The 16,004-nt window shown below is 36.8% G+C and overlaps 1 non-coding gene across 1 annotated transcript; it reads right to left on the reverse strand.

Annotated features, from left to right (window-relative positions):
- Positions 1-756: 756 nt before the first annotated feature.
- LOC141715449 (small nucleolar RNA R71) lies at positions 757-863 on the reverse strand. Its single transcript, XR_012572212.1, has one exon. It is a non-coding gene; the product is annotated as a small nucleolar RNA R71 (small nucleolar RNA).
- Positions 864-16,004: the final 15,141 nt, after the last annotated feature.

The raw sequence follows: 16,004 nt of genomic DNA on the forward strand, positions 1-16,004 counted from the left end.
ATTCAACTTCAATTCTCTTAGTTAATGTTATTTAGTATAATCTCTTAGTTTAATAAAAACCCAATTTGTTATTTGTCTTAGCATTGAGTGATAACCATACATTGTTGCATAGGTGCATAAATTGAACTTAACCTAAACCAGTCTCTGTGGGAACAAATCTGATTTAGATCTTATACTACTTACGAACACGTATACTTGCGTGAATATTAGCGCGTGTTTTCGTCCTAACAAGTTTTTGGCGCCGCTGCCGGGGACTCGGTGTTAATTTTTAGTTTATGTGCTTGTCATCAGTGGTCGTTAAAGTTCACTGACTCGGATTCTTTTACTTTCACGGTTTATTTGTTTGTGTTTCAGGTACTCATTACAATGGGAGATCCAGCAGCACGAACGAAAGCCTTGATGGATTTTTCTCAACCCAAGATCAATGACAATCAATCTAGCATTGTCCGGCTAGCTATCACAGCTAATACCTTTGAGATCAAGCCTGGCATAATTCAATGGGTACAGACTTCAGTCCAGTTTAGGGGTTCTCCAACGGAAGATCCCAATACACACATTAGGGATTTCATTGAGATATGCGACACCTTCAAGTTCAACAGTGTTTCTGAAGATGCTGTGAAGCTGAGACTGTTCCCATTCTCTCTGAGGGACAAGGCTAAGAGCTGGTTACACTCTCTACCAACTGGTTCGATTACTACTTGGGAAGATCTTGCTCAGAAGTTTCTTACTAAATTCTTCCCTATGGCGAAGACAGCTGCACTCAGGAATGCTATTACTCAATTTGCGCAGCAAACGGGAGAATCGCTAAGTGAAGCTTGGGAGCGCTACAAGGAGATGCTTAGGAAGTGTCCTCATCATGGAATTCCTGATTGGATGATCATCACTTATTTTTACAATGGGTTGGGAGCACAGTCCAGACCCATGTTCGATGCAGCATCAGGCGGAGCATTATGGGCAAAGAGCTATAAGGAAGCTTATGATCTAATTGAACTGATGGCTGCTAATGAATATCAGTATCCAACCCAGAGATATCCACAGGGCAAGGTAGCAGGAGTTCTTGAAGTGGATACAGCTACGGCTATCACTGCTCAACTAAAGGCGTTGTCTATGAAGATCGATTCTCTGGCTAACTATGGTGTTAAGCAGATAATTAGTGTTTGTGAGCTGTGTGTAGGTCCGCATGCGACAGAACAATGCGCTATATCTAGCGACTCAGCTCAGTTTGTGAGCAACTTTCAGAGATCGCAGCAACCAGTTCCAGACACTTATCATCCTGACAACTGGAATCATCCTAACTTCAGCTGGAGCAACAATCAGAATGTGATGCAACAGCCATTCCAGCAGTTTGCAAATAAGCTATTTAACCCTCCTGGTTTTCAACAACAATTTACACCAAGACAACAACTCCAACTTCAACAACAAACTAATGATGCAGGTCTATCTTCGAATGAAAAATATGAATTGGAGGAGTTGAGGCTTATGTACAAAAACCAGGCTCTTATATGCCAAAGCCAGGCTATTTCTATCCAGAATCTGGAGAACCAAATAGGGCAAATTGCTAATGCCTTATTGAATCGACCACCAGGAACGCTTCCTAGTGATACAGAAACAAATCCAGGAAAGAGGGAAGTTGAAGAACAGGTGAACGCCATCACCTTAAGGTCTGGAAAGGTCGCAAGCCCCCAAGTTCAGCAAAACGAAGAGCCTGAAAAGTCTCAAGTTCCAGAATCTGAAGTTTTGGCTGAAGAAGATGTGCAAAAGGAAGTAGAGGTGGAACCAAGGAAGACTACTATGGAACACACTCCTCCTGAGGGTAATACAGGGGAGAAACAGATTTATCCTCCACCTCCTTTTCCTAAAAGGTTGCAGAAGAAAAAGCTGGATAAGCAGTTTGAGAAGTTTCTGGAGGTGTTCAAGAAACTTCATATCAACATACCTTTCGCTGAAGCTCTTGAACAGATGCCTAGCTATGTGAGGTTTATGAAAGGTATTCTCTCTCGGAAAGTGAATCTCGATGACTTAGAGACTGTTGCTCTCACGGAGGAATGCAGTGATGTGCTGCAACAAAAGTTGCCTCCGAAGCTTAAAGATCCTGGAAGCTTCACTATTCCTTGCACCATCGGAAACTTGTCGTTCGACAAGTGTTTATGTGATTTAGGAGCTAGCATCAATCTGATGCCCTTATCTATCTTCAAGAAGCTTGGTCGGCCTGATCCGAAACCAACATACATGTCATTGCAGCTAGCTGACCGTTCCATCGCTTATCCACGAGGTATAGTGGAGGATGTCTTGGTCAAGGTGGATAAACTCATCTTTCCTGCTGACTTTATAATTCTTGATTTCGAGGAAGATAAGAAGATTCCCATTATCTTGGGAAGACCATTCTTGGCTACAGGCCGAACTATGATCGATGTGCAAAAAGGAGAGCTTTCGATGAAGGTTTACGATCAAAAGGTCACTTTTAATGTGTTCAAGGAAATAAGTTACCCACAGCTAAAGAGGAGTGCTTTAAACTAGAGCAACTGTATGTTTTGAATGCACCTCCATGGAAGAGGAAGTTGGATATGCCATTCGATTCTCTTGGGTTAGCAGAGCTGAAATTTTCTCAAGACTGTCTCGAGCCGTCTATTGAAGATGTTTCCACACTTGAGCTTCACCCACTACCAGATCATTTGAGTTATTAATTCTTAGGTGCACCCCTTGACAAGGGGTTGGGATATATCTTTGATGATGTAGAGGGTATCCGAATGGATCCTCCAGTGCCTATAGAGGGTTCATCTCATGTGCAGCAGGTAGTTGATAGGACTGGTGTTGGTGATGAGCAGTACAGGCGAGTAACTAGGCGTATGGAGGCCATGCACGACATTCACCATCATTTTGCTGCAGATTTGACACATGCTTTCGGTACCGTTGTTCGAGACACTGGTGGCGAGGTTGATTGGCCACCTGATCCTCCACCCGAAGAGGGTGATCTTTCTGACGACTAGGTATGCCTTAAATCCTTATTATTACCTTCAATGAGGACATTGAAAATTTTAAGTTTGGGGGTGATAATGTAAGGATTAGTTTGTGTAGGTCCATATAGATTCATATAGATTCATATTGCATGTTTAGTTTAGTTCATTCATATTTTTGCATGATTATTCATTTATGACATATTTGTTTGTTTTTATATGATTTCATATAGTTGCATTTGCATGCATATTTAGTATGATCCCTTAAGATGAACTATGATATTTGATAAGTTGATATTGATTTGAGTGTGGTGATGACGAATAGAGGTATGTTTAAGTCTTAATGAATTGATTTGCATGCCAGAAACCAATATTTTCACAAAGTCTTATAGGGTTGCTTTTGATCTAGATCATGATCATACTTGTTTGTTGTTGAGATTTAATCACTTGGTTATATTTAGAATTTGTGATATTCTCGTAGTGACATAAAAACATTGATTCTTTTTATCTGGAGAAAAACTTGGATTTCATTGCTAGTTGTTGTAAGGCTAGGTGTCAAATGGCTAGTAGCCGGCTCATATTTTTATGAGTAGTCTAGGGTTGAATGAGATGGAGCGAAACACACTCATTCAGAAATTGTTAAAAAAAAAGAAAAGAGAAAAAAAAGAAAAAAAAGAAAGAAAAAAATATGTGTTTATGCATAATTTATCAAGAGTGAGCTCTTTTATACTCGAGTTATTAAGTTTTAGGGGACTTTGTGCCTAGTGACCTAAGGCTTTTATAGTCTGGGATCCACTAACCTAACGCTCGCTACATGGGTATTATTGTATAAGTCTTTTGGGACCTCATTCATTGCACGATCAAATAAGCATCTTTGCTATGTGTTCAATAATAGTGTGAATCCTTGTATAACTCTAGTAGAAAGGAGGTGTTGTGAGTCATAATGCGTTTATTGTTTATTCTGTTTATAAACTTTTGATTGTTTCGATGATAGATAAGTTATGGTTATTGATCTAGTATCGAGAGTATATCTGTTAAGCATCCACACACGCACGTTTCTGGTTTGTGAGTTGGTTTGTGGGATTTATTCGAACTCTGTTTCAAGTTATTGCATTCTTAGAGGCATTGGTTTATTCATTTGGTTATGGTTATTCTGAGGGGATCGATTGTACTATCATTTAGTTGCATTCACATAGTTGCATTCATGCATTAGGTTTGTTTTATAGTTTTGAGTCTGTTTATGCTTGAGGACAAGCATCGATTCAAGTTTGGGGGTGTGATAAGTGGATTTTATATCCACTTGGAATGCTTTATTACAAGCTTAAATTGGTGTTTTGGACTCAAGTTGTTGGTATTTTGATGTGTTTTTGTGTTATTGCATTTCAGGTATCAGATAAATGAAGAAAAGAGCTTTTAAAGGAAATATGATGAAAAGTGATCAGAATTGGAAGCCAAGGCCATTGTCAAGTTGTAGAGAATCTCAATAGCTTCGAGTGGGCAGTTGAATCGCCTAATTCTAACGAGTAGAACTCAAGTTATGGTCAAAACAAGATTCATCAAAATATTTTTTCTAGTCAGTAGCTGAGCGCCCGCTCCGCAGAGCTGAGCGCCCGCTCAGAGAGCTGAGCGCCCACTCAGGAGAGCTGAACGGCCGCTCAGGGCGCGGCTGGTCGCTGATTTCGCTGAAAAAGCCTTTTTTGAGTAGAATTTGACGATTTTAAGGGTCCAGGTCCACTAGGGGCATATATATACTTAAAAAAAAGGGTTTTCATCATCCGGGAAGATTGGGATACCAAGGAGAAGACCTAGAAGCACAGAACAACTCCGAAAAAGAAGATATTGTTTTCAACTTGTGATTTTTTGAATTAATTGTAAATTTGGATGCTCGTTTTCGTTCTTGTTGAACCTAAATCTCGTTTATTCGTACTTTGATTATTATTTAGTTTATTAAGACCTTGTTTATACCATGCTTTCATTGGAACCCATGGTGACGATGAGTTCGATTATGGGCTAATTGTTGTCATGGGATTCTAGCGGATTTACTTATGGATTTCAATAGTTAATTGTTTCGATATCTTGGTGTGTGGTGATTGATTGATATCCTAGTATTGGTTGTGCTTATTCGTCTTATGTGCGTAGCTAACATATAAGATAGCGTGTTAATCTCTATTGAAGTGACAGTGAATATAGAGGTTTAGAACTTGCCATGCTAGCATAGGTTCTTGTATGTGTATACATGATTTGTAGGTAACTCTAACCGTTTTACTTGTCCTATGTAATCAAGATAGATAACTTGTGCTTAAACCGTTATGTTGTCAAATTCTATAGACATATAGGGTCTCAATATAATTGGTGCCTATTTAGCTTCTATCTCTTTTGTGGATGTCTGGTAGAATGGTACTCGTGCAATGAAAGTTGGCATTTATCAGTTTCGTGTTATCTGATTAGTGTCATCACCATCACATGCTAAGGTTAAGAACAATAAGGCTATTGAATGAAGTATTTAATGAAGTTAGGATCCCATGTTTGTCATATATAGTAATTCAACTTCAATTCTCTTAGTTAATGTTATTTAGTATAATCTCTTAGTTTAATAAAAACCCAATTTGTTATTTGTCTTAGCATTGAGTGATAACCATACATTGTTGCATAGGTGCATAAATTGAACTTAACCTAAACCAATCTCTGTGGGAACGAATCTGATTTAGATCTTATACTACTTGCGAACGCGTATACTTGCGTGAATATTAGCGCGCGTTTTCGCCCTAACACCTTTGTCACTCTTCACTTTCTTGCAATCAGAAGATATGTGGCCTTTCTCACCACAGTTGTAGCATTTGACATTTGTGTAATCTCCTCTGTCAGACTTCCCTCCTTTGCCTTCAGATTTTTTGAAACTCTTCTTGTCAGAACTTGCACCTTTCCTGGAAAATTTCTTTCCCTTCCTGAATTTTCTATATGCAATTCTTGTGATTCCTTTCACCATAAGAGCACACAGCTTCATCATCTCTTCATCAGCATCTATCTCAGGCAAGCTTTCAGTTTCTGAGTCATCATCACTATCAGAACTTGATGACTCAGTATGAGACTTTGTGATGAGGGCTTTTCCCTTGCCTTTCCTTGAGGTAGCTGCTTTGGGAGATTCCTCCTCAGCCTTAAGAGCAACTATCCTAGACTTTCCTCCTTTCCTCTTGCTTCTTTGTTCGATCTCAAGTTCATGAGTCTTGAGCATCCCATAAATTTCATCAAGAGTTGTTTCTTCAAGATTATAGTTGTCTCTTATAGTGGTGGCCTTCAAATCCCATCTTTCAGGAAGTGCTAACATGAATTTAAGATTCGAATCCTCAAGATCATACTCCTTGTCAACTAGTGACAAATCATTCAAGAGTTTGACAAATCTATCATATAAACCAGTTAATGACTCATCAGGCTTTGAGTCAAAGTGTTCATACTCTTGAGTAACTATTGTCTTCCTGTTCTTCTTAACTGATTCTGTTCCCTGGCATCTTGTCTCCAAAGCATCCCATATTTCCTTTGCAGTCTTGCAGTTGATTACCCTGTTTGACATTACATTATCAATAGCACTATGCAGCAAGTGTCATACCTTAGCATCCTTAGCAATTGAAGAGATATCTTCAGCAGTGTAATCACTCTTCTCCTTTGGTACAGACTTTGCTGGTTGACCTGCAACTACAACAACGAGTTTGGTTGGCTTGTGTGGTCCTTCATTGATTCTGTCAAGATATTCTGGATTAGTAGTTTCCAGAAACATAGAAATCCTCACCTTCCATATAGAATATTCAGATGGTTTCAGAATGGGATCTCTAATAGTCTCATATAGACTATGGATTTTAGTCTTTGGAGGTTCTTCAGTTTTGGTGGGCTTGGTTGGATTTTCTTCTTCAGACATGATTGTTTTTGGATCTTAAACTGTTTGTGTGTTAACAGATCTGCTCTGATACCACTTGTTAGGTTACCACACTGTAGAAGGGGGTTGAATACAGTGTTTATCACAATCAAATCGAATTAAAGAACTCAAGTAACAGAAAACAGACTTTATTCAATATAATAAACTCTGTTACAAGATGGAACTGTCCTCTCTCAGTGATGAACAAATATCACGAGAGCTGCTAGGGTTACAATGAATATTATTCTCGATAATGATAACACTTTTAGTGTAAACCCTATGTCTGTCTTTATATACTACACAGTTACAAGATAATTGCTAATTGTTATGGAATATAATTCTGCTTCCTAAAATATATCAATCAAATATCTTTTCTTCCAAATTTTCTATTCTTCATAGAATTCCTTCTTCATGCATATATCTTCTTGCGTTTGTCTTGATCTTCTTTCCTTTCAATCAGCTGCCTTCCTTATTTGAAAGTCTCCTTAAGTCCTGATATTATCTCCTGATAAATATCTCCTGATAACTTAAGTTCTGACCACTTAAGTTCTGACTTCAGTATAAGTACTGATTTCCAGTTAAGTACTGATTTGTCCTGTTTAGGTAAGATCTGAAAACTAAATACAAATCATATTAGACATGACATTATCAAATATATCTAACAATTTTTTAACCAAACATTTTATTTTACACTACAAGAAAAAAGCTAATAGACATCGGTTTTTGGCCGATGTCTTTGTGTTTTTTGACCGATGTCTTAGTGGCCGATGTCTATACATCGGTCAAAAACCGATGTCTGTACTAACATAAACATCAGTTTTTAGCAATTTTCTGATGTCTGAGATCCTATTTTTTACAAAATGTGTTAAACTATATTATTTTTATGTGATAATTACATCAAGTATAAGCCATTGAACAATTGATAACACAAAAAAAAGGTTTAGACATCAGTTTTTATATCAGTTTTGATGTCTAAGAATACCTTAAACATCGCCTAAAAACGATGTCTTTAAGCTGTTAGACATCGGTTTTTTAAAAAAAAACTGATGTCCAAAGATATATTAGACATCGATTTTGGGCGATGTCTATGGACTTAAAGACATCATTTTTTTAAAAAAAACCGATGTGTTATTGCATCTTAGACATCACTTTTAGGCGATGTCTTTTTCTATATAGACATCAGTTTTGTATATAAAAAAGCGATATTGATTAAGATGTTAGACATCGGTTTTGGATGATGCCTATGTTTATAAAGACATCGATTTTATTATTTTAAAACTGATTTATATGTATTGTTTAGACATCGTTTTTTCCTGATGTCTATACCTGTTTTCAACATCATCTTTTTATTTATAGAAGTGATGTATATTATATTTGTAGACATCGCTTTTGCAATGAAAAACTTGATGTTAATAAAAGTTTTAAACATTAGTTTTACAAAAAATATGATGTGGATGTTACCGATAGACATTACTTTTCAAGGCATCATTAATAAAATTAATGTCTATATACGCAAACACAATATTTTAAAATTGCACGCGCATTTGCAATATCCGCAATCCGGACATAAATACCATTCATAACATACATCCAACAAATATCAATCCGCAAAATCGACATCATCAATCCGGATAACCAACATCTACCAATCCGCAAAATAAACATCTACCAATCCGCAAAACAAACATCTACCAATCCGCAAAACCAACTCCTAAATAACTACATGCACTAGCTAGTCCACAACCATAATATCAAATGTTCAGATCTACATAACCTGTCCAAAACCAAAGTAGCACTGGAAACTGTTCAGATGTGCTCTTGGATATATTCGAGAGCTTCAATACGTACTTCATCAAGTTGCTCCTCGGTGTAACACATGTGAGTCTTCTGTAGCCATTGAAAAATTCAAACAAACTTTATTTTTATAAAATGAAAAGTGGACCTTTATATAATCCCAATGCCAAAACAAGGATGCACACCTTTGTAGTAAAAGTCAATCTAGTGTCGTTGATGATTTCTTTCATGTAGCGCATGACTACATAAGCGCATTCCATGCCACCAGTTTGCTTAGGAGACCCCTGTTCCAAAGCAAAAAATTACAACTGAACTAAACTACTTATTAACCATAATTACGAAAGCACAAAAAAGCGCTTACACTTAGAAATTTTGCTTTGGATGGCTTGTGATTGCCCCTACCAGTTTCAGAATTAAAATTTTTCAATGCCCTGCATCATTTAAATAAACTGATATAAGACCACAGATTATCAAAAGTTCTCATCAAATATTGCAGGAAAAACAAAATTACCTCGATAATGCCTTTTCTAGATCTGGAAACTGTACTGGGTGATGGAGAGGATTAAGAAAATATATTTCACCTTCCCAAATAATGGCCAAAATCCAATGCATACTGTTTTTATTAAAAAACATGTCAAAGACAAATTTCACACATTATATACTAGTTTACGTACTATTCAGCTTTTTAATATCACAAAGTAAGAACTTACTTCTGATTGTGCGGCTAGAAGAATAGTCGATCCGGGTTACCCTCTTTCAACCGATTCACGATGTAAGTTTCAAATTCTGCATTCAAGTAATAAGTGGATCCTGGATCAATAAAAGCAAACGTCTCCGCCAATTCTAGCCGTTCACTCATCTCAGAATGCAAGTACCTACCAAAAGACATAATTAAACAAACCTGAACCGCAAAATTACTGAAATTGAAAAAAAAAAAAAGAAACTTACGTCATGTAAGATGCAAGTACAGCTTGCCCTAGCATTTCAAACTCCAACACCGCCTGAACATTCTCATGTAACAAGTAAATTACTTTCTCATGTCCAAACACTTCTTTTTCGCATTTATTTGTATCGAAACCCCAGTAGTCTTCATCCATGTAACAACATGCTTATAGAGTAAGTTAAAGCCTTTTGGCACTTTTGCACTTGGCTATGCTTCCAAAAAATTCGACTTCAAATTATTCAAATCTAGACCTGGCTTTGTACCTGGCCGCTTCCGTTCTTTTTTCTTAATCTGTAGACAATTAAACTACCAAAATTTGAAATCCAGACAAAAGCATTTTTTAATTTTAAAATCCAGAAAACAATTTAAATATCCTCATACCGCTGGAGTTGTGTAGCTGATTAGTTCTTCAAGCCATGCTAAAAAGGAGCCAAGTGCATCACGGACTGTCACCATTTCGCCACGTACCGGCACCGGAAGCAACGCATCTAGTTTGAGTAGCCCATCGACAGATACACACTTATGTCCAAGTGGTATATTGATTCCATGCACTTTTTCTTTATCCTTGCCAGGGTACACCATACCAAAAACAACCTTGTTGTCTATCGTGTTGACGGATAGCTTACACGATCTCTGGCCCTAATACATACAAAAAAAACTAAACATAAATACGAAATATAAAGTACCAAGTTGAAAAGAAATCATTATTACATAATAATAATTAAAAAAAATACTAAGTTATTGATAAATTACCAAAACTCCAGGAGGTGCAGGTGTTGGAACACATTCATCAACGTCATCATCATCATCACTGCAGGCCACTACAAATGCTTTTTCTAGCCGATGACTTGCCTTTTCCGACATGATTGGGGACTGAAGAGCGATCCCTGAAGCCATCATTGCCTTCAACTCAGTAATCTCTGCCTCAAGAGTCTGCGTCTTTTTATCGACCTTTTCATCTCTTTCTCGATCACGAGCCAACAACTCTTTCTTCGTGATTCAAATCTTTTTCTCTCTAGGCAGCTTAAAGTACTGTTTTGGAGTTACGTACCCTCCAACAGCCCGAACCCTTCCTAAATGTTCACGACTGTCCAAAGCTGTAGTCAGAACGTCTTCACCTCCAGAAAATTCTATTTTACCCTTCTCTTTTTTTTTCCAACATAGCATTATATTGATATTGCAAAAAATTACAGAAGTATTAACAACCATGTCGATAATTAAAAAATAATACTAAGCATAACATGATGATACAACAGCAATGTCGATAATTAAAAAATAATACTAAGTATGAAAATAATTAAAAAAATCCAACAGGATTAACATAATCATACATGAACACTTACAATTTTTTTGCATACAGTAGCCAGGTCTTCATCGACCTCTTCGCCATTTTTCCGCTTCCGAGCTTTTTGCCAAAAAATTGCTCTATCGGGTTCTTCTTCCAGCTGCAACTTTTCTTTTTTGATCTGTTCAAAATGTGCAGCAAAATATTAAAAATGCAATTTTTTTAATAAGACAGTAATGACTTTGTTCTTACTTCGTCTTCCTTTACACCAATATAGCCCTTTCTAGACAAGCGATGGTGATACTTTCTCTGCGAAACCCTTTCACTCTGTGCTTCATGAATTCCCTACAAACAAATTTATAGAATTACATAAACTGATGTGCAAAATTAACAGGAAAGGGAAAAATAATTGGAGAATTACAAAAGTCCAATAAAATAAAATATACCATCCAACTAGGATCAGTCCTTTGCTTCACAAAATTCTTCCATGTTGACTTACTAACAAAAGTATATCTCTTTGGTGGCTTATTTAATTTCTTCTTGTCTCCAACAAATGGAAGCACAAACTTCCTCGTCAAATCGGTTTTAAATTGTTGCCATTTAGAGCCCGCAGACTTTAGGACAATGTCCTCACAATGTGGACCAACTTTGAATGTTGACTGACAAAAAACACAAGGAATAATAACAATTTTAAATTAAGAAATTAATAGAACAAGTGCAAAAAAATTGAAGGGGTTGTGGAGTACCTGAATATCTATCCAAATCTTTGATTTTAATTCAGGATCTACACTTGTCCAATTAGCAATATCAATTGGAATTGTACTCCTGGCCAACATACCGATATAGGACTGCAGTCGGGCCCTGGTTTCCCCGTTAGGAATTCCCCAGTGATCACATGTGACTTTAAATTTTTTTCCACGTGCTTTCTTCATAATTACTTTGTGCATTGCGCATACCCCTTGAGTACCTCCAAAACTTCTTGTCACTGCACCGGTTGAGGTAATTGCGGGTTGCTCGGACTCCTCCAGTTGAGGTTCTGATACCTCAGGTTCATGATTATCACAAGTACCAGATGCTCTAACCTCGGGTTCTGATGCATTTTCTGTTTTATTTTCTGAGCCTGCCTTTGCTGATTTCTTTTGCTTTTTAAGTGCCATTTATCTCGTCTTACTTCAATCTGGACAAGCTATCAAAATTAAAACAAGTACACAGTTATGCTATAATTCCACAATATTATGCAAAATTTAAGGCTAATTATTATGAAAAATACCTAGAATTCTAACATAACTTCAAGGCTAACTATTATGAAAAATACCTAAAATTTAAGGCTAATTATTATGAAAAAGCAAAATAATTATAACATTAAACTTAAAGCGAAATCAAAACATTATAATGAAACAAAGTGCAAGTACAAGTCATTATAATCAGGGAGCCAAAAAGGTGCAAATACACGTAATTATATCATATAATACAATAATTATAACTACAAAGTGTAATCAGGGAGCCAAAAAGGAGAGTTCATTGAAATTTAATTTTAATACAACTAATTAAACAAGTACAAGTCATAATAATTATAATTCTATGACATTTTCACCCAAATACCCTCTGTATTTTGTCTTTTATTGCTAACACTTGCATCATCATCACAAGTAGTAGGATCACACATAAGGATATCATAACAGAATGGGGGAGGATTCCAGGAGGTCTCTTCTTCCACATCTTCATTGTACACGTCATGATAATCTCGAGTTGTTGACGATAACACAACTAACCAATTCGCATCACATGGATCCTCGACATAAAAGACTTGGCTGACTTGGTCAACAGAGGCAAATTTGTCCTGTTTGTGGCCTGGTCGATTGAAGTTGACGAGCGTAAAACCAAGATAATCAGACTTGGCTCCTCTATCTGTGGCTGCCCATGTACACAAAAATAAAGGGGCCTTGAATGTGTGGTAATCTAACTCCCAGATTTCTTGTACAATCCCATAGAATATTAACTCACACTCTACGGGATTTACATCCTTAGCACTAGACACTTGGACTGTCCTAGCAACTAATGAAACACCACTATTTTGAACTATCCTAGCATTATCTTGCTCCTTCGTATGGTAATGGACCCCGTCAACAATATATCCTTCGTACGTCAACACTGAAAATGAAGGCTTTCCAGCCAACCATCTAATTGTTTCAGACACGGCTTCAGAATTTTCCCTCGTTTCTATACTTACCTACAAGTAAAGTAAGGATGCATAAAAGTTAATTTCAATAAAATGCACGACTTGCATAAATTTGTAATAAAATAAAAAAGAATATAAACTAACTTTTTATTGAAACCAATCGGGAAATTGTCGATTGTGCTCTCCCAAAAGCCACTGTACACTCTTCTTTTTTCCTTGGTAAATTCTTTCCAAGTGTTCCTTATGCAATATGAAAATATTGCAAGTACATAGAATGAGCCACCTACTAAAAATAACTAATACACTTATAAATATACTTATAAATATTTTACTTACCGAATGTATGGTTCCACTTCAGGATTATTAAGAAGGACCGCGAGATGTGCCTCATCTCGTTCTTTTTCGGCAACAAACTTCATTGTTACACGACCTACTGGACCGGAAAACTTGTCATCATCTTTCTAAAGACCTGCAATTCTACTACTCTCGCTAAAGAACCCCGTGCAAAACTCGGCTGATTCTTCCTTCAGATAGCCTTCAGCTATACAACCTTCCGGATAAAATCGGTTTCGAACATAACTCTTTAATATTTTATTAAATCTTTCAAATGGAAACATCCATCTATAAAAAACTGGTCTGCATAACCGCAATTCCCTTACTAAATGGACTGTGAGATGTACCATAACATTGAAAAATGATGGAGGGAATATTTTTTCCAACTCACATAAGGTCAAAATCAAATCTGCTTGGAGTTTACTCAATTTTGACACATCTACGACTTTGTTACACAAGGAGTTGAAAAAAAAGTACAATCTTATTATACTTACCCTAACATTTTTTGGAAGCACGGAACGAATACAAACCGGTAGTAACTGCTGGAGTAGGATATGGCAGTCGTGCGACTTCAGCCCATACAACTTCATATCAATCAGTGATATACAGTTTCTGATATTTGATGCAAGTCCATATGGAAGTTTCATATTGGACAATGATGTCAACATAGTTTTTTTTCTTTTTTAGAAAAATTAAAAGGGGAAGGAGGTAAGTATGTCCTCTTTTCACCTATTTCAGGAGCTAAATCAGTCCTTACACCCATATCAATCATATCAAGACGAGAGGCAACACTGTCCTTAGTCTTGTATTTCATATTAAGTAGTGTCCCAATTATATTATCGCACACATTCTTCTCGATGTGCATAACATCTAAACAATGACGCACGTGGTGAAATTTCCAATATTCCAATTCAAAGAAAATTGATTTCTTTTTCCATGCATACTCTACCTTTTTCGCCTTCCCCCCCTTCCCAAAACTAAATTCAAGTTGCTGCTGTTGCATTAACACTTCTTCTCCGCTAAGTGGCTCAGGTGCGTAACCAAGTTCTTGTTGTCCATCAAATGCTATCTGAAGCCTCCTATATGGATGATGCTCATCTAAATACCGACGATGGCTTAGATAACACATTTTCCTACTATGACTTAAATATCTTGCGACAGTGTTATCACCACATACTGGACAAGCCTTATACCTCTTATTTATGCAGCCTGACAGATTTCCGTATCACGGGAAGTCGTTTACTGTCCACATCAGAACTGCCTTTAAAGTGAAAAAAGATTTACTATGTGCATCATACACATTTGGTTCCCCTTCCTCCCACAATTTTTTTAAATCATCGATCGTTGGTTGTAGATATATGTCAATGTTATTTCCAGGCTCATACGGGCCATAAATCAATATCGATAACATCATAAACTTCCTCTTCATGCATAACCATGGAGGAAGATTATACATTACTAACATGACCGGCCAACAGCTATACCGATTGTTTAATCCATTGTTGTGTTGATTTATACCATAGGCCGCTAATCCTAAGCGTATATTTCTAGCCTCGCTACCGAACTCGGGCCACCTACAATCTACATTTCACCAAGCAGGAGAATCAGATGGATGACACATCTTTCCATCTTTAGATCGATTCTCCGCATGCCAACTTATTAATTTAGCAGTAACAGCAGATTTAAATAGTCGTTTAAATCTATGGATTATCGGAAAATACCACATCACTTTGGCTGGAACATTAACCCTAACTTTACCATCTTTCCCAATTTTCCAGCGAGAAAGATGGCATTTGGGACACTCAGATAAAGACTCGGCAGCTGGTCCCCTGTATAACAAGTAGTCACTTGGACAAGCGTGGATTTTGACATACTCAAGTCCTAAATCAATTAAGGTTTTCTTAGCTTCATACATACTACCCGGAAGTACATGGTCTTTAGGAAGAAAAGAGCCAACGGATTCAAGAAGATCAAGAAAGGCTTTATCACTAACTCCAAACCTAGCCTTCTAATTATGTAATTTGAGGACTGACTCTAGTTTAGTGCACTCGCTTCCCTCAAAAAGAGGTTGTTCCGCATCAGCACATACCTCTTAAAGTCATCAGATTCATTATCCCAATCTACATCATCATTATATGTTGCTTGACATACATAATATATTTCTGAAGGGGGTGTGGGCTTTTTAGCAGGACAAGTACTACCAACTGATGACTTAGTACTACTAGCAACCCCTTCTCCATGCCAAATCCAATCCAAATATCCTAAACTAAAACCAGATTAATAAAGATGACCCCTGATTATCTTGACAGTAAATTTTTTGAAGTTAACGCAGCGTGCACAAGGGCACGGTATTTTTTTTGGGTTTTTAGCATTTTCCTCGGCAAATATCAAGAAATTTTCGACACCAATCTCATATTGCAAAGAATCCCTATCTGCTTTTATCCAAGACTTGTCCATATAAAACCACATGGTATATCACTAAAATTTCAGTCTTATAACTTATATGATTAATATTATTTATTATATTCCTACTGTTTTTTTGTACCACTATCTAAGTTTAAAATAAAACAAGTAAAACATAAATATCAAACATAAATTAGTATAACAAT

The sequence above is a fragment of the Apium graveolens genome, chromosome 3 (assembly GCF_009905375.1).
Source record: "Apium graveolens cultivar Ventura chromosome 3, ASM990537v1, whole genome shotgun sequence".
Lineage (NCBI taxonomy): Eukaryota > Viridiplantae > Streptophyta > Magnoliopsida > Apiales > Apiaceae > Apium > Apium graveolens.